Here is a 13,791-nt window from a genome sequence, read left to right on the forward strand (position 1 = left end):
TATCAACAGTAGAAATTTATCGTTACAAATGTACAAAACTTTTTTGGAGTAGGGTCGGGTGGAGGAGAAATTCAAATAAAAACAATTCTGAAGTTTTAAAAAGTGTACTTTTTGTGGAATTCTCTAAACACAGTAAGTTGGATCCAAATGTTTTGTTCTTTGAATGGAATGGAAGGAGTTTCCTTTTGCAGAAGCAAAGTTTTGCTCACAGAAAGCCTTTACAACACAGAGAAACCAAATCAGGTTCCTATATTTTTTACAAGATAGATTCAACTTTGTATTTCATCCCTGAGTTTGAAGTTGTTGCAGAAGATGATGCTTAGTATCTGAACCACAAACCATTTATATTGCCTATAAAAGGGACCAACAGCCCAACCTGAGTCTTTATACATCAGTATTACATGCTTAGGATGAAAAGATAACATAAGGATGTCGTGAAACTAGTTGCTCTATAGCCTCTGCCACAAGCAAATCTGCCAATACAATTTGCCAATCAGGGTGCAAACAGTTTGTGCAAGACAAGCAACATCCTACGGAATACAGACAAAATAAACGGGATACAGAAAGCTACCACTGATGTGAGAATAAAGCTATAAGCTAGTATCTTGGCTTCTATACTATTTATTGGAAAGCAAAATGGAAATCATTACATTACCACATATCCCTCTCAATCTTTGTGTTCTTTATCACAAGTTGATTATGATTTCCAAGACTGCAGCTATTTTCAACATAAACAAAAACTTTGGAAGTAGAAACCTGGGGGAACCCTTGAATTTTCAAAAATGTTTATTTCCAAAGGCTATTTGAGTAATAGAGAAAAGAGGAACATAAACAAGTTGAAATTAGAACTTTGAGGTATTTTCTGTTCCTAGGAAGGCATGTTGGTACATGATAACAAAATATTTGATTCTGCCAAGAGTTTAATGGTGCTACTTGGGTACATCAACTACAATAATGACAAATTGAAAAGAGGTAGTCACACATTTATCAGCTGCAGCAAAAAAAGGAGTCTTATGGCACCTTAAAGACTGACACAATTTAGGATAAACTAGGTTATGTGTCTTGTGTTGATATACACAACTAAAAATATAGAGCTAGCTGATGTTGCGGGACTCTAAGCCCCATGAACCCCAGCCAGCATGGTCAATGGAAAGAGATTGTGGGAGTTGTAGTCATATGTTAGCCATCCTTGAAAAAGAGGCAGGTTCCTACTCTTCAGATCTCTTTAACTTAGAAGTATTAACAGCAGGTATTGTGAAGACTGGTAAGCACGACATGAGTGACTGTCTTAGTAACCCCCAGGGGCCATAGGTAGAATCACAGAATCACAGAGTTGGAAGGGACCCTAAGGATCACCTAGTCCAACCCCCTGTAATGCAGGAATATGCAGTTGTCCCTTACGGGCATCAAACCTGCAACCTTGGCATTATCAGTGCCGGGCTCCAACCAATGATGTAGAAGGGCTTCCTTGAACATCAGGACCATAATATTTTTTGTAACTATGACAGTGTGACTCAATTCTAAAATCTCAGATTATGTAGAAAGCTGTTAAACCAGAACACTAATAATCAACACAACATTACAATGTAGCTATTCTTATATCCAGCTACCAGAGTGTTAATGTTATGTTTAGTAACTGCTAGTTTGTTCAAAGGAATGGCTGTGGGGCCTAAGCCTGAACAAAGGAGTGAGCTGTGTATACTTAGTAATGTGGGAAAGGCACTTTGCACAAACTGTTCTTTCCATGTCCCAGGGTTTAGCAATGGCCTGAAAGCAGGTTCTGGGCAAGGCCTTGGTGAGCTCTGCAAAGAAAGATGTATTAGCCATATATGAAGCTTTTTTGGCCCCGCTGGCAGTGAATGTTTTTCAAGACCAGCAGAGAGCCCACCACTCAAACAGTGCAACTATTTCCCCTTTGTACAGAGCACTCAAGAAGATCAGATATAACCTAAGATTATCAGTCTGTCTCTTCCAGGTTAAGTGGGCCCACTGAGGGTGCTATCCCCAAGAGTCCCTGATATCACAGAACCAGCGCTGAAGTTTTTAAAGACTCTCACCAACAAGGGACAAAATGCAGATATTCCAATTGGTGAGTGGCTTGACCTTATTCAAGTCTGGAGCATGCAATCCTGTTTCCCTGGTCAGCTTCCTCATGGTCACACCATTATCTGTCTATAAACAGCTGTTCTCAATAGGGTAACCTGTTGAAATCTATACAGTCATACCTCGGGTTGAATGTGTTTCGGGATGAGCGCGTTCAAGTTGCGCTCCGCGGCAACCCGGAAGTAACGGAGCGCGTTACTTTCGGGTTTTGCCACTTGCGCATGCGCAGACGCTCAAAATGATGTCATGCGCATGCGCAGAAGCTGCAAAAAGCAACACGCGCGTGCACAGACCTACCATCACTGGTTACGTTTGCTTCTAGATGCAAACGGGGCTCCAGAACAGATCCCGTTCACATCTAGAGGTACCACTGTAATATTGTTCAGCTTGTCATAAACTCAGAATCTTCAAACATACAAATATACACATTGCTTATTTTTAATTTATCTGCTATGATGAGAGAGAATAATGAAAGGGAAGAACAAAATAGGATTCCATTTGAATGAAAACGAAAACTGCCTTGGTAAATATTTAAGTTCCAAGTTGGGGCCTCTGTCTTCTCTGAACTAAGTATTCAAAAGCAGAGTATGTTTCCTTATTTCAAGGGCCTCCTCCACCCATTCCGAAGGAATGCAGGACAGCTTAAAACCACTTTTAAATATTCAATATTTTAAATATCCATATTTAAGAAGGAGTTACAGCTTAATATTCCAGTCACACACTGTCCTAGATGCTTATCCTTAGCTATGAAATGCCTGCATGCATAGAAGGTATTTGCAATATTTTCTAAAGGCCAGAAAGGTTGAACTAAGAAATATAAAAGGAAATCTGCAAATAGAAGCCCATGACAATTTGTGTTTCACAGCAGATAATACTGGATGACCTGTGGTATCTTTAGCAAGGTATCCAAGGCAAAGCTTAGAGCAGTCATAGAAAGAGGAACTTTAAGTATAATCTCCTCATTCAGCACATTGCAAGGGCAGGGACAGAACACTCTCACCAAAGGTCTGAACTGATTACTTGTACTGTAGAGGGCTTTTGAAATTAGACTGCCTGAAATTATTCTGGGGGTCATGTACAGAGCCTGGACCTAGAAAACATTTTGGGGGGGAAGGAGGCAAAAGAATTGCAGACCATTATTAAAGGGAGGGAGACTTTCATTAGTGCAATACTGTATAGGACTGTAACATATTTGACAGAAAGCTGCAGTAGCAAGAAACATTTGCAAGGGAGCATCTGTTAGCCCTTGGAATCATCTTTGTGTGGTGTAAAACAAGACCCTGCGCTTTCCCCAAGTCCTGTGTGCTGGTTTCCTTTTTCATGGGGCTTTGGAAAAGCAGAAAGTAAGAGCAGCATGAGTCTTCATGCTGCTTTTCCCTCTCTAGTGCAAAGGAAAACAGACTCCTCCACTTCTCCACCACAGAGGGCAGATTGCCTGAAATGGGATTGGGGGGGGGATTGGCAATTTGACATGGGAAGTTGTGGAGCCCTGACCCTACAAAAATGACCCATTTTTGTATTTTTGAAATACTTGTCTTGTAAGTTGCTCTAAGAAGAAAATTTGGAGATCACAACACTTCAAACATGTTTCTATTGAAACAAAGCAAAGAATAATGTCACATACGTCTATTTATCTGTTTCACAGTAAGAAATAGATTTAGAGAATTGTTATATTATGTGGAGTTCGTTTACACTTTTCTATCCAGAAAAACACGTTCAACAAGAAATATTTCTACTTAGCAACAACCATTGTAAAAATCACCTATGAGAACATGCTCTGGGTAACATTACACTGGGGGTTACTTGCCTTACGTGTTTAACCAGGTTCCAGATGTGAAGTCGAAATGTAATGCAAGAATTATACTATTACTAGCTTAGAAAAAGATTATAGTCCTCGTGGGGCAGAGGTGTATTTCATAAATCTAACAAATAGCAGCATTTACTTTGGTGGCCTGTAGTACTCTGTGTACCGAACCTTTTCAAATGAAACAAACTTAACCATGGGTGAGTGGTCTTGTTTAAAAAATATGGTATACACACACAATTATGGTACACATGCCCATTTCAATGTGTACCCAGTGCGCTCCCACAGCTGGTTTGTGAAATTATGTACACACATTAGCCACAAATTCAATCCACATCTATCCTGTAGTTTGAGAAATACTGCATTTGATGTGTTTTCCACCAAACAAGTTTCAATCCAATTTGAAAATATAAGTCACACCCATGGGCATGGCCAGGATTTTTGTTGGCGGTGGGCAGGCCTTTTGTTAAGGGTGACAGAACCTCAGTTAGCTATTTATTTATATTGATTTTTATTGATTGGGAGGGCAGCTGCCCCTCCTTGCCCCTCTGGCTATGGCCATAGCCACACACCCTCTCTGCCCACGAGTGTGGACAGACAGCAGACAACTAAGAAACACATCCAACCATGCCGATGTGTACAATGACATACAAATGCATTTGAAACACGTTATTCACTGTGCTTAAAGGTGGTGATGTGTACACAAGCATAGTCTCAACACTTCCCATATAGTTGCTGATGTTATATGTCTCTGTGCAGAATCTGGAATATAGATCGGCAGATAAATGCCAAACTGAAAACTGTACAACTGGTCAGGTTAAAAGTTTATTCTAATAGCAGCCTTGGTAGATTATATGCAGGGGGCAAATTCACGTTTATGTGTCATATTTATAATGCTTAATTTAATTGAAGACCACAGTAAGGAATGTAAACGAATAAAATATTAAATGTTAAGACTCCACAGCAATATAAGTTCTCTATAATGATATAACAAGCTACTGTAGTTGCTCACAAATTATTATCATTTGCTTCTTTAATCTATTTTTTAATATAAGGAATCTGAACATTTTTAAAGGGCACATAGTACAAGTCCAGAAACTGAAGTCAAGGTAAAAAAAAAATTTAAAATTTCATCTCTTCCAGTTCTTAGCTCTCATCCAACTAGTAAACATCTCATCCAACACATGTGGTGAGAGAAAGGTTTATCTGTAAGCATCCCTCAGGAGCTGCTCATGGACTAGTTCCAGACATCTTTTAAAGGCCAAATCTGCACACTAATAATCTCCATGTGCAGTGTTTTTTGCTGAAATCAAATCAGCTGATTCACTATTTTCCTAAGTGCTGCCTGGTTTTCTTCTTGTTTGTTGTACTGTCTGGAAATCAAGGTCTATTATAAAAATAGCAACAGTGGACATCAGAATTATTAATAAGGAATCTCTACCAACTGAAACTATCTGATGTATCTCAATTATCATAGAATCAGATGGCTATACTGCTGTAAAACTTTGAGAAACAAATAAATCAAAAGATGAACTTACTGGCTCACAAGTAACACCAACTATGAAAAAGTATGAACAAGCAAGCATGCTAGAGTCTAGAGTCCAGGCTCAATGTTTAGCTCTCTCCACACTAACCATGAACAATGTGTTTGTCCTATGGTTTACAGTTCTTGGTTTGTCTGGGAAAGTTAAATCATGAACCTGGGTTCACACAACACAAATCATGGCTTAGCACAGCACAACATAGGAGTAGTACAACCAGGTTTGAGCAAACGGAACACAATCTCTTCTCTTGGACCCTACATATTCATGATTAGCCACAGTTTGGCTCAACATGATGTGCAAAACAGTCCACTATGTTTCAGACCAGCCATAGTTATAAGTATTAAGTTAGCACCAAGCCTCATCAAACTTTTATTTTCATTTAACACCTTGCCATTTTTCCTGAATCACTAGAGGATGTTTAACCTAATGGAATAAACACATAGGAGCTAAAGGGAGGGCAATTAGTACAAAAATCAATTTTTAGTCTGATGTTTTAAGAGGACAAAATAAGGGCAATCAAGGAAAGCATAAACTAACAGCAGATTGGAAAGGTAACTATGCGGCATTTCTAATTTGAGAGTATACTAATTGGATTTATTATCTGTTCTGTTAGACCAGATTAAAACCTTACTTAACAGTGTACATTCCTGTATTACGACACAAAGTTCTGAACATATATTATAAGCATCACCAAAAGTTCAATAGTAGATCAAACATTTACATATGTAAGAGATGTTTTTTGTTTTATTGGCTCTTACACCTCGTGAAATGTCTTGATGGAGAAGGAGTTGTCCGTCTTTTATAGGGGCCCCAACAACTAACCATCAGGGGGTCTAAAAATCTGCTTGGTTGACAGCGAACCAGGCAAGGGTCCAAGAAGTATTTTGGGATCTGCAATATAAAAAAACTGAAGAACTCCATTGCCAGAGTAGCTCTTTCTGCAGTCTCCCATAAACCTATCCTGAAGTGTATTTTTAAAACTAGCAGGGAAAATCTACGCTGCCTTAATTCTTTCCAGTTACATATATCTCTGTATCGGTTTTACTCATTGAATTTATTTACTCAGTATTTATTCATTCATCACCATATATCAATAAAAGCAAGCAGTGCAATTCTAGTCTAGTCTATTCTATCATAGTTTTAACTTTCTGGTTGCAATTTTTTCAGTGATAATGTTATTGTTTACTCTTTTTTGTAAACTGCAGAGGGTTTTTTCTATGATGAAGTGCTATATAAATGTTATGAAATAAATTTATAAATATTTCTATTTATTTATCATATAATCAACTGAGGCACTACAATTGTTTACACAATAATCAAACCTATGTTCTCCATCAGCCTAGGCATAATCACCAGTAAAAATTAAAGAGCTAAAAAGATTTCACAACCTGAATATAGAATAGTCTTTGCCCAGCACTAAAAAGGTATTCATGTGGTGGGGGGGAGGCAAAAGTCTTTGGGAAGAGCTTTCCCTAGGTGCTGGAGCTGGAGTCACTGCTCAGAAAACCTTCTCTTTCGCCACCTGCCAAATTTCTGCTGATCACCAATCCTTCTTTTTCAATTCCACGTATAAAAGAAATTTTACTGCAGTTTGGGTAGAAAAACAGTAAACCCATTTTCCACACTGACAAATTCCTGTTTATGGTATATTATGTAAACCTTCCATATGATTATGTCCTCCTTATGAGATATGTGTAAAATAATGAAAAGCAATCTAGTTCAGTTGAAAGAAACTAGGACTTGCACCAGGACTGAAATTCCAGTTTAGCCATAAATCCTTTCAATAATCTGGACAAGACATACTCTCTTAGCCTCTGATTTCCATCAGAAATGGGAATAAAAGGTTTGTCATCAACATGAACATGTCATCAAATAAAAAGGCCATATAAATTAGAGACAAATTCATGTTTTGTAACTGATAGCAACAAAATTATAAATGTCATATACTGGGAGATAATAGCACATCTTGTTTCTGAATAGTTTTTATAAGATTTGTGACACAGCTGTAGTGCATAAACTAACATATTATATTTGGTCCTATGTGTATCACATATTACAGTAGTTCCATATGAGTTTCTTCATTGCCAGCAGTGGCCACATGGAGCAAGAAAAGAATAATGCTAATGCTTTATTTAGAACTTTTAATGTCCCTGTAAATTAAATCGGAATTAATACCACTCTATCACAGAAGGTGGAATAAGGCTGAGTGAATGTCTTGTATAATACTACCTAGTGATGATACTAGTGGTGTCCTGATTCATAGATCAGTCTCTTAGTCACTGTTGTCTGATGGAAACAACATAGAAGTGATTTTGACACGTGTGGAGAAATGGCTGGATAGATTTGCGGAGCTGAACTACTACAGTGGTACCTCGGGTTAAGTACTTAATTCGTTCTGGAGGTCCATTCTTAACCTGAAACTGTTCTTAACCTGAAGCACCACTTTAGCTAATGGGGCCTCCCGCTGCTGCCATGCCGCCGGAGAACGATTTCTGTTCTCATCCTGAAGCAAAGTTCTTAACCTGAAGTACTATTTCTGGGTTAGCGGAGTCTGCAACCTGAAGCATATGTAACCTGAAGTGTATGTAACCCCGAGGTACCACTGTATTCCATTTACATTTAGTTTCAGAAATATTTTATTAACAACAGATCTGGTCCAGTCTTTTTCTCCTTCCATAGTAAATCCAATTCCCCTGGCCACCTCTTGCTCTTTCTTGAGCATTCTGTCTTTATTTTGCCCCACAGTGTGCTGATTTTTATTTTTTTATTTTTAAAACATAGTTGTAATCTTTGGTCCCAGCGTTTTCTGACCTCTATTTTGGCGCAGCTCATTAAAGTCAGCTACCGTCTGTGTAGTCAATGTTAATATCACAAAAGGGGATCAGACTTGATAGCATTGAATCTCTTCCAACTGTATGACTCTTTAAATCTCCCAGTCCTGCCATTCTTAGTAAGATGATGTGGGGCAAGCAGGCGCCTGGAATATCTTGAAGTTAGATCATCTTATTATATCTTCTGAGAGTTGACAAAGAACTAAGAAAGTTGAAAGACTATTATTTTGAACGAATGTTGTCTACCAACTTTGAGAATGCTTTGGCAGTGGAAAGGCACGATATAAGCTTTCTTATTAGATAAGTAACTAAGCAATGGAGCTGTTAATCTAAATGGTGTATCTTCAGTTCATAAAATATTATTTAGCCATTTCCCCCAGGGCTGTTAAACAGAGAAGAGAATATCATTCAGTTTTTATGATGATTTTTTGAAGTGGGTAAAGTTTTCTCATGTTAGTGTTAAGTGTTTCTTTGAAATAAACAGATGTTTGCAAAGAAAAGTCATAAAATCATAGAATTGTTGGGTTGGAAGGGATCCCAGGGGCATCTAGTCCAACCCCCTGCAATGCAGGCATCTCATCATGCGGTGCACCATCCAATTTGAAACCATACTGGACCCTGCTTAGCTTTGCAAATGTGCTAGCAGTTTTATTGCTGCACCACTAAGAGAACTAGTTAGAAACTGTTATGAAAGGGCAAGGGAACCCATAAAAAGCTTGGCTCCAGCCTAAGAGCCATATTTGAAGGTGTGTCTATACCATAGGTCAGACGTACTGTATTGTTGGATAGTAGACGCGGGTGGCGCTGTGGGTAAAACCTCAGTGCCTAGGAGTTGCCGATTGTATGGTCGGCGGTTCAAATCCCCACGGTGGGGTGAGCTCCCGTCTTTCGGTCCCAGCTCCTGCCCACCTAGCAGTTCGAAAGCACCCCTAAGTGCAAGTAGATAAATAGGTACCGCTTTATAGCGGGAAGGTAAACGGCGTTTCCGTGTGCTGCGCTGGTGCTGGCTCGCCAGAGCAGCTTCGTCACGCTGGCCACGTGACCCAGAAGTGTCTCTGGACAGCGCTGGCCCCCGGCCTCTTAAGTGAGATGGGCACACAACCCTAGAGTCGGACACGACTGGCCCATACGGGCAGGGGTACCTTTACCTTTACATGTTTGTTAAGGTAGAACAGGGATTAATTTCTCATTACCACTAACAAGCTGGCTGGAGCTCATTGGAGTCAAACAACTGGTGGAGAGCACCAATTTGGCTATCTCTGATTTAGTGGGAATTCTAGTTTCTGTTAGCATGTAGATGTTGCAATGTGTAGAGAAATATATTAGCTATGTAGCCAATCTTTTCACATTTAATATCTTTGACTATTGTACAGTTTTTTTAAAATCTTGAAATACATCATTGTGTGTGTGTTGTTAGTTTCTGTAGTGAAACTGTGCTGCTGCTGGAGCAGCAGTGTGTTCTAGTGGCTAAATTTTTGGATTTGTACAGCCTAATTTCAAGTCTCTGCTCAGCCAAGAAGATTGCTGGAAATTGCTGGGCTGTTTATTGCTGGTTGTTGTAAAGATAAAATTGGAGGTAAGGAAATCATGTATGCCACTTGAGCTCTGTGACACCCTTCTTTCAAACTGAAATGGCTCAAGTATTTTGCAGGGCAGTTTTTTCTGTTTTCTGTACTTTTGCTTACCTCTTGTTGTGTAGTAGAATTAAGGTTCTACTTGCTGCAGCCAGAGAGGTGGGCAAGAAAAGTGGCAGACCCCTAAATCTCAAACAGCTACTTGTAAGGATTTACGGGTGTTCTTGCTAGAAAATGTGGCAGACCCCTAAATCTCAAACAGCTACTTGTAAGGATTCACGGGTGCCCTTGCCTAGAAAATGATTATATTTTTAAAAGAGTGGCCAGTCCCTTCTTTTTGCCTTTTTAAGGGACTTTTGGTGTTTAGGTTGTGTACATGTGGCAATTTAGAATGGAAAAATGGTTTTGTGTGCATGTTTATCATGACATGCACATTATGTCCTCATCTAAGTGGCAGACTGCACACACACCCCACTTTCTTTTGGATTTTCCTGTTCTGTGGATAGAAAAAATAAAATGTAAAATTGGCCCTTTTTAGTACTATTTAATTACCCCTCACACACACCAAATTACTTCAAGGGGTCTAAGTAGGAAGTTGGAATAAATGGTTATTGTTATGTAAGTGGTAGCTGTTGTCACATGTTGGAATATAGCTTCTCAGCCGTTTTATATCTGGTATGATTTACCATACTGAAGACCCAAGTGGCATCTAAAAACTATGTCAAAATTATTTAGAGAATAAAGCCACTTCAGGAAACTGAAGGCTGTTTGAGATGCAGGCATCTGGAATCTAGGTCAGTCCGCAATCACATAGAACAAATTCCTGGCCACTTTGGTAATATTGTTTTAAACAGCATAGGGAAACAAATGAGAAAAACCAAGGCTTATTCTCAGTTTTTCTCAAAGCTGTCAGACAGTACTCTCCAACTCTTCTAGTCTGTGTCACTCAAATAGTCCATCCTTCCATGTCTACACACATGGAGAAAACATGGTGTCATCACCCCACAAATCACAAACTTGTAGTGTATTACAGGCCAACATAAGAAGCATGAGTTATTGTAGCTCATTATTCTATTCGATTTTTAAAATTCACAATGTATTATGTACACACACAAATAATTAAAAACCAATACTACACATTCTATCGCATTCTTAAAAATTCAGATGCAGTAACATCTTAACAAACCTGGAGTAATTTATTAGACATAAACAGAGAATATGATGGCATATAATCACTAATTTTATCATTCAAAAAATGAAATAATGTTGATAATTTATCAACAAACTAATTTTCATGCACACAATTTTCACAAGACCAAATATAATGTATGATTGGAAACATGCCTTGAAGAAGCGGCTAGGGCATGGGCCAAACAAGTTCCAGGTAGTGGACAGTCAGAAAGTGTGAGAATCATTCCTCATCCTTAGCTGACCTTATGTAGTGGCAATACAACAAAGGAGTGTTGTGGCCATCAGGGCCACTGCTGGGGGCAGATCTTAAGAAGAAGAAACTCAATTATTACTCAGTTTTTCCAGTTCCCTGTGATTAAGATACAGGAGAGAAGCAATATTTAATCGTAGGATGGGTCAGATGCTAGTCTTACACATATATCTGGCAAAACTAGATGTCACATTTGGGTAAGAGCACTCCCAAACAGTTGTCTGCAAGATATTATTGCTAGCCTTCTTCTTCCTGCTTTCCTACATGCACCTCAAAACGTTAAGACGTTTTACACAAAAATTGTACAACCACAACCATTTTTACTAGCCTTCTGTCTGTGTTACGACTTTTTGTAGCATGTTCACAGTGTGAATAGAACACTGAGCATTTCTATAGTGCTTTTGGTGTTTATTGCACTTCACACGCATCTTTTCAGTATTATTTCAGTAAGGTATTTTGGGATTTTGTTTCTTATGAACCTGTGGCCCTCCATATGTTGTTTTTGGACTGCACCTGCCATCAGCCCCAGCCAGCATGGCCAATAGCAACATTTGCAAAGTTCCTTAACTGCATCCCAATTTTAGAGCTTCAGTAATACTGGAATCTGTAGCATCAATTGTAGCTGTAGCAACAATAATTCATGGCCCATTTCACACCCTTGTGAATGATGAAGACAGAAAACCAAAACTGAGATAGAAACTGAAATTGCACTTTCTTGCTAACTATGACCTTGAACAGGGTATAGGCGGATGATCCTCAAAGAGTAAAAGTCATTATTTTACGTTCATTAAGAAAACCTGGAAGGTTAGGTTTGTTTTGCTTTTTCTCTCCTTCACACATAATACAATAACTGAAATAAAACATGCACAGTGGCCCATGCAAAGTTTTAATTTTTTGTACCCCTGCTCTGAAACATTTTCAGGAGAGACATAAAATAAGCACTCACCTCCAAAAGAAACAGAAGCTACAATACCACGTCAACAGCATTTTATTGAAGCAGTATCACACTACTTTCCTGTTACAGTATTCCCAAAAGGAAATAGAGTTCTCCTTGAACTTTTTCTATCTTAAGAAATTACTGAAGGCCAAGCTCCCTTCCTGCCTGAAGAAGCATGAGCCAGCTCAGCATATCTAACTTTTAGATTCCTCCTGAAAAATAGGCATTTTTCAAAGAGGTTAAGAAGATTAGGTCCCACTCTGCAGAGCTTTTGGTTTACATATTGACATTCTGTCTAGACCTGGGATTGTCAGACTCTGTAAACCTTCCCCAAATTTTTAAAAAACAAAAACCCTGACCACGCCTCCCCCTAAATTCAACCAAGGGCTGCCGCTCATGTTACCTTAGGACAGATACACAGTACTGTAGATAGATTCTACAGTGGTGCCTCGCAAGACGAAATTAATCCGTTCCGCAAGTCTCTTCGTCTTGCGGTTTTTTCGTCTTGCGAAGCACGGCTATTAGCGGCTTAGCGGCTATTAGCGGCTATTAACGGCTTAGTGGCTTAGCGGCTATTAACAGCTTAGCGGCTTAGCGGCTTTAAAAAAAAGCCCAAGCAAGCCCATAGGGAAATTCGTCTTGCGGAACGACTCAAAAAACGGAAAACTCTTTCGTCTAGCAAGTTTTTCGTCTTGCGAGGCATTCATCTTGCGGGGCACCACTGTATTCTCATATATCATATGAACATACATCATATGAACATACATCATAAAGTATGGATACCTTCATCCTCCATCTTAAAAAAAAAAAGGTAAAGTCTTAGACAAAACCTAGAAAAATTGTTTATCTCAACCTGGCAGCTAGCAAAGATAAACAGAGAAAGTAGAGATGAATCAGTATATGAAGATCCTAGGGAGGGTCTTAGAAGAAAGAAAAAATGAGAAAATAGGCTACTTCCTATACTCCAATACTGATAATCATATTAAGGCCAACACATCTACAGTACATGGAACACTAGCCTTATGTTCACCTTTTCTATTTCCCCCTCAGGCACTTTTACAACTGCTGTGGATCCAGCCTGAAACTTCCAAGCAAAAAAAAGGTAAAAGGGGAGATTTCAAGGGGAAAGCAGCAAGTCAGATAGGTCTAACCACCTGCTCACACTCAGGCTTCTTGTTTACTTCCCTGTCTAAGGCCACTTTGGAAAAGCAGTCTTGTAGTCAATATTACATATGGTTACTATGAATATGTAATTTGACCCTAATAATGGGGCCTACAAAGAGATGGCACTATAATAATCCAGTAAAGAACAACTTCACAAGTTAATGTGGGATTGTAAGAGGCAGTAATGTTTTAGCAAAACATTTGAAGAGGACTTATCCCACGGTAAGGTCCACAGATTTTAAGGCACCTGTAACTTATACAGTGGTACCTTGGTTCTCAGACTTAATCTGTTCTGGAAGTCTGTTCCAAAACCAAAGCATTCCAAAACCAAGGTGCGCTTTCCCATAGAAAGTAATGCAAAATGGATTAATCCGTTCCAGACAATTAAAAACA

The 13,791-nt window shown here is 39.0% G+C and overlaps 2 protein-coding genes across 7 annotated transcripts in view; one reads left to right on the forward strand and one right to left on the reverse strand.

Moving 5' to 3' along the window:
- Positions 1-13,791, reverse strand: part of ME1 (malic enzyme 1) — a 122,899-nt gene that overhangs the window by 104,512 nt on the left and 4,596 nt on the right. The window lies entirely within an intron of this gene.
- The window catches only part of PRSS35 (serine protease 35), a 162,278-nt gene that overhangs the window by 101,556 nt on the left and 46,931 nt on the right, over positions 1-13,791 (forward strand). The window contains exon 3 of one of the 5 annotated variants that reach the window (XR_014155161.1): positions 13,285-13,342. The exons of the other annotated variants lie outside the window; for them this stretch is intronic. The gene's annotated coding sequence lies outside the window, so the exon portion shown is untranslated. Of the gene's footprint in view, positions 1-13,284; positions 13,343-13,791 lie in introns of those variants that run through there. 5 annotated transcript variants of the gene reach the window in all.

The sequence above is a fragment of the Podarcis erhardii genome, assembly GCF_964252035.2.
Source record: "Podarcis erhardii genome assembly, chromosome: 3".
Lineage (NCBI taxonomy): Eukaryota > Metazoa > Chordata > Lepidosauria > Squamata > Lacertidae > Podarcis > Podarcis erhardii.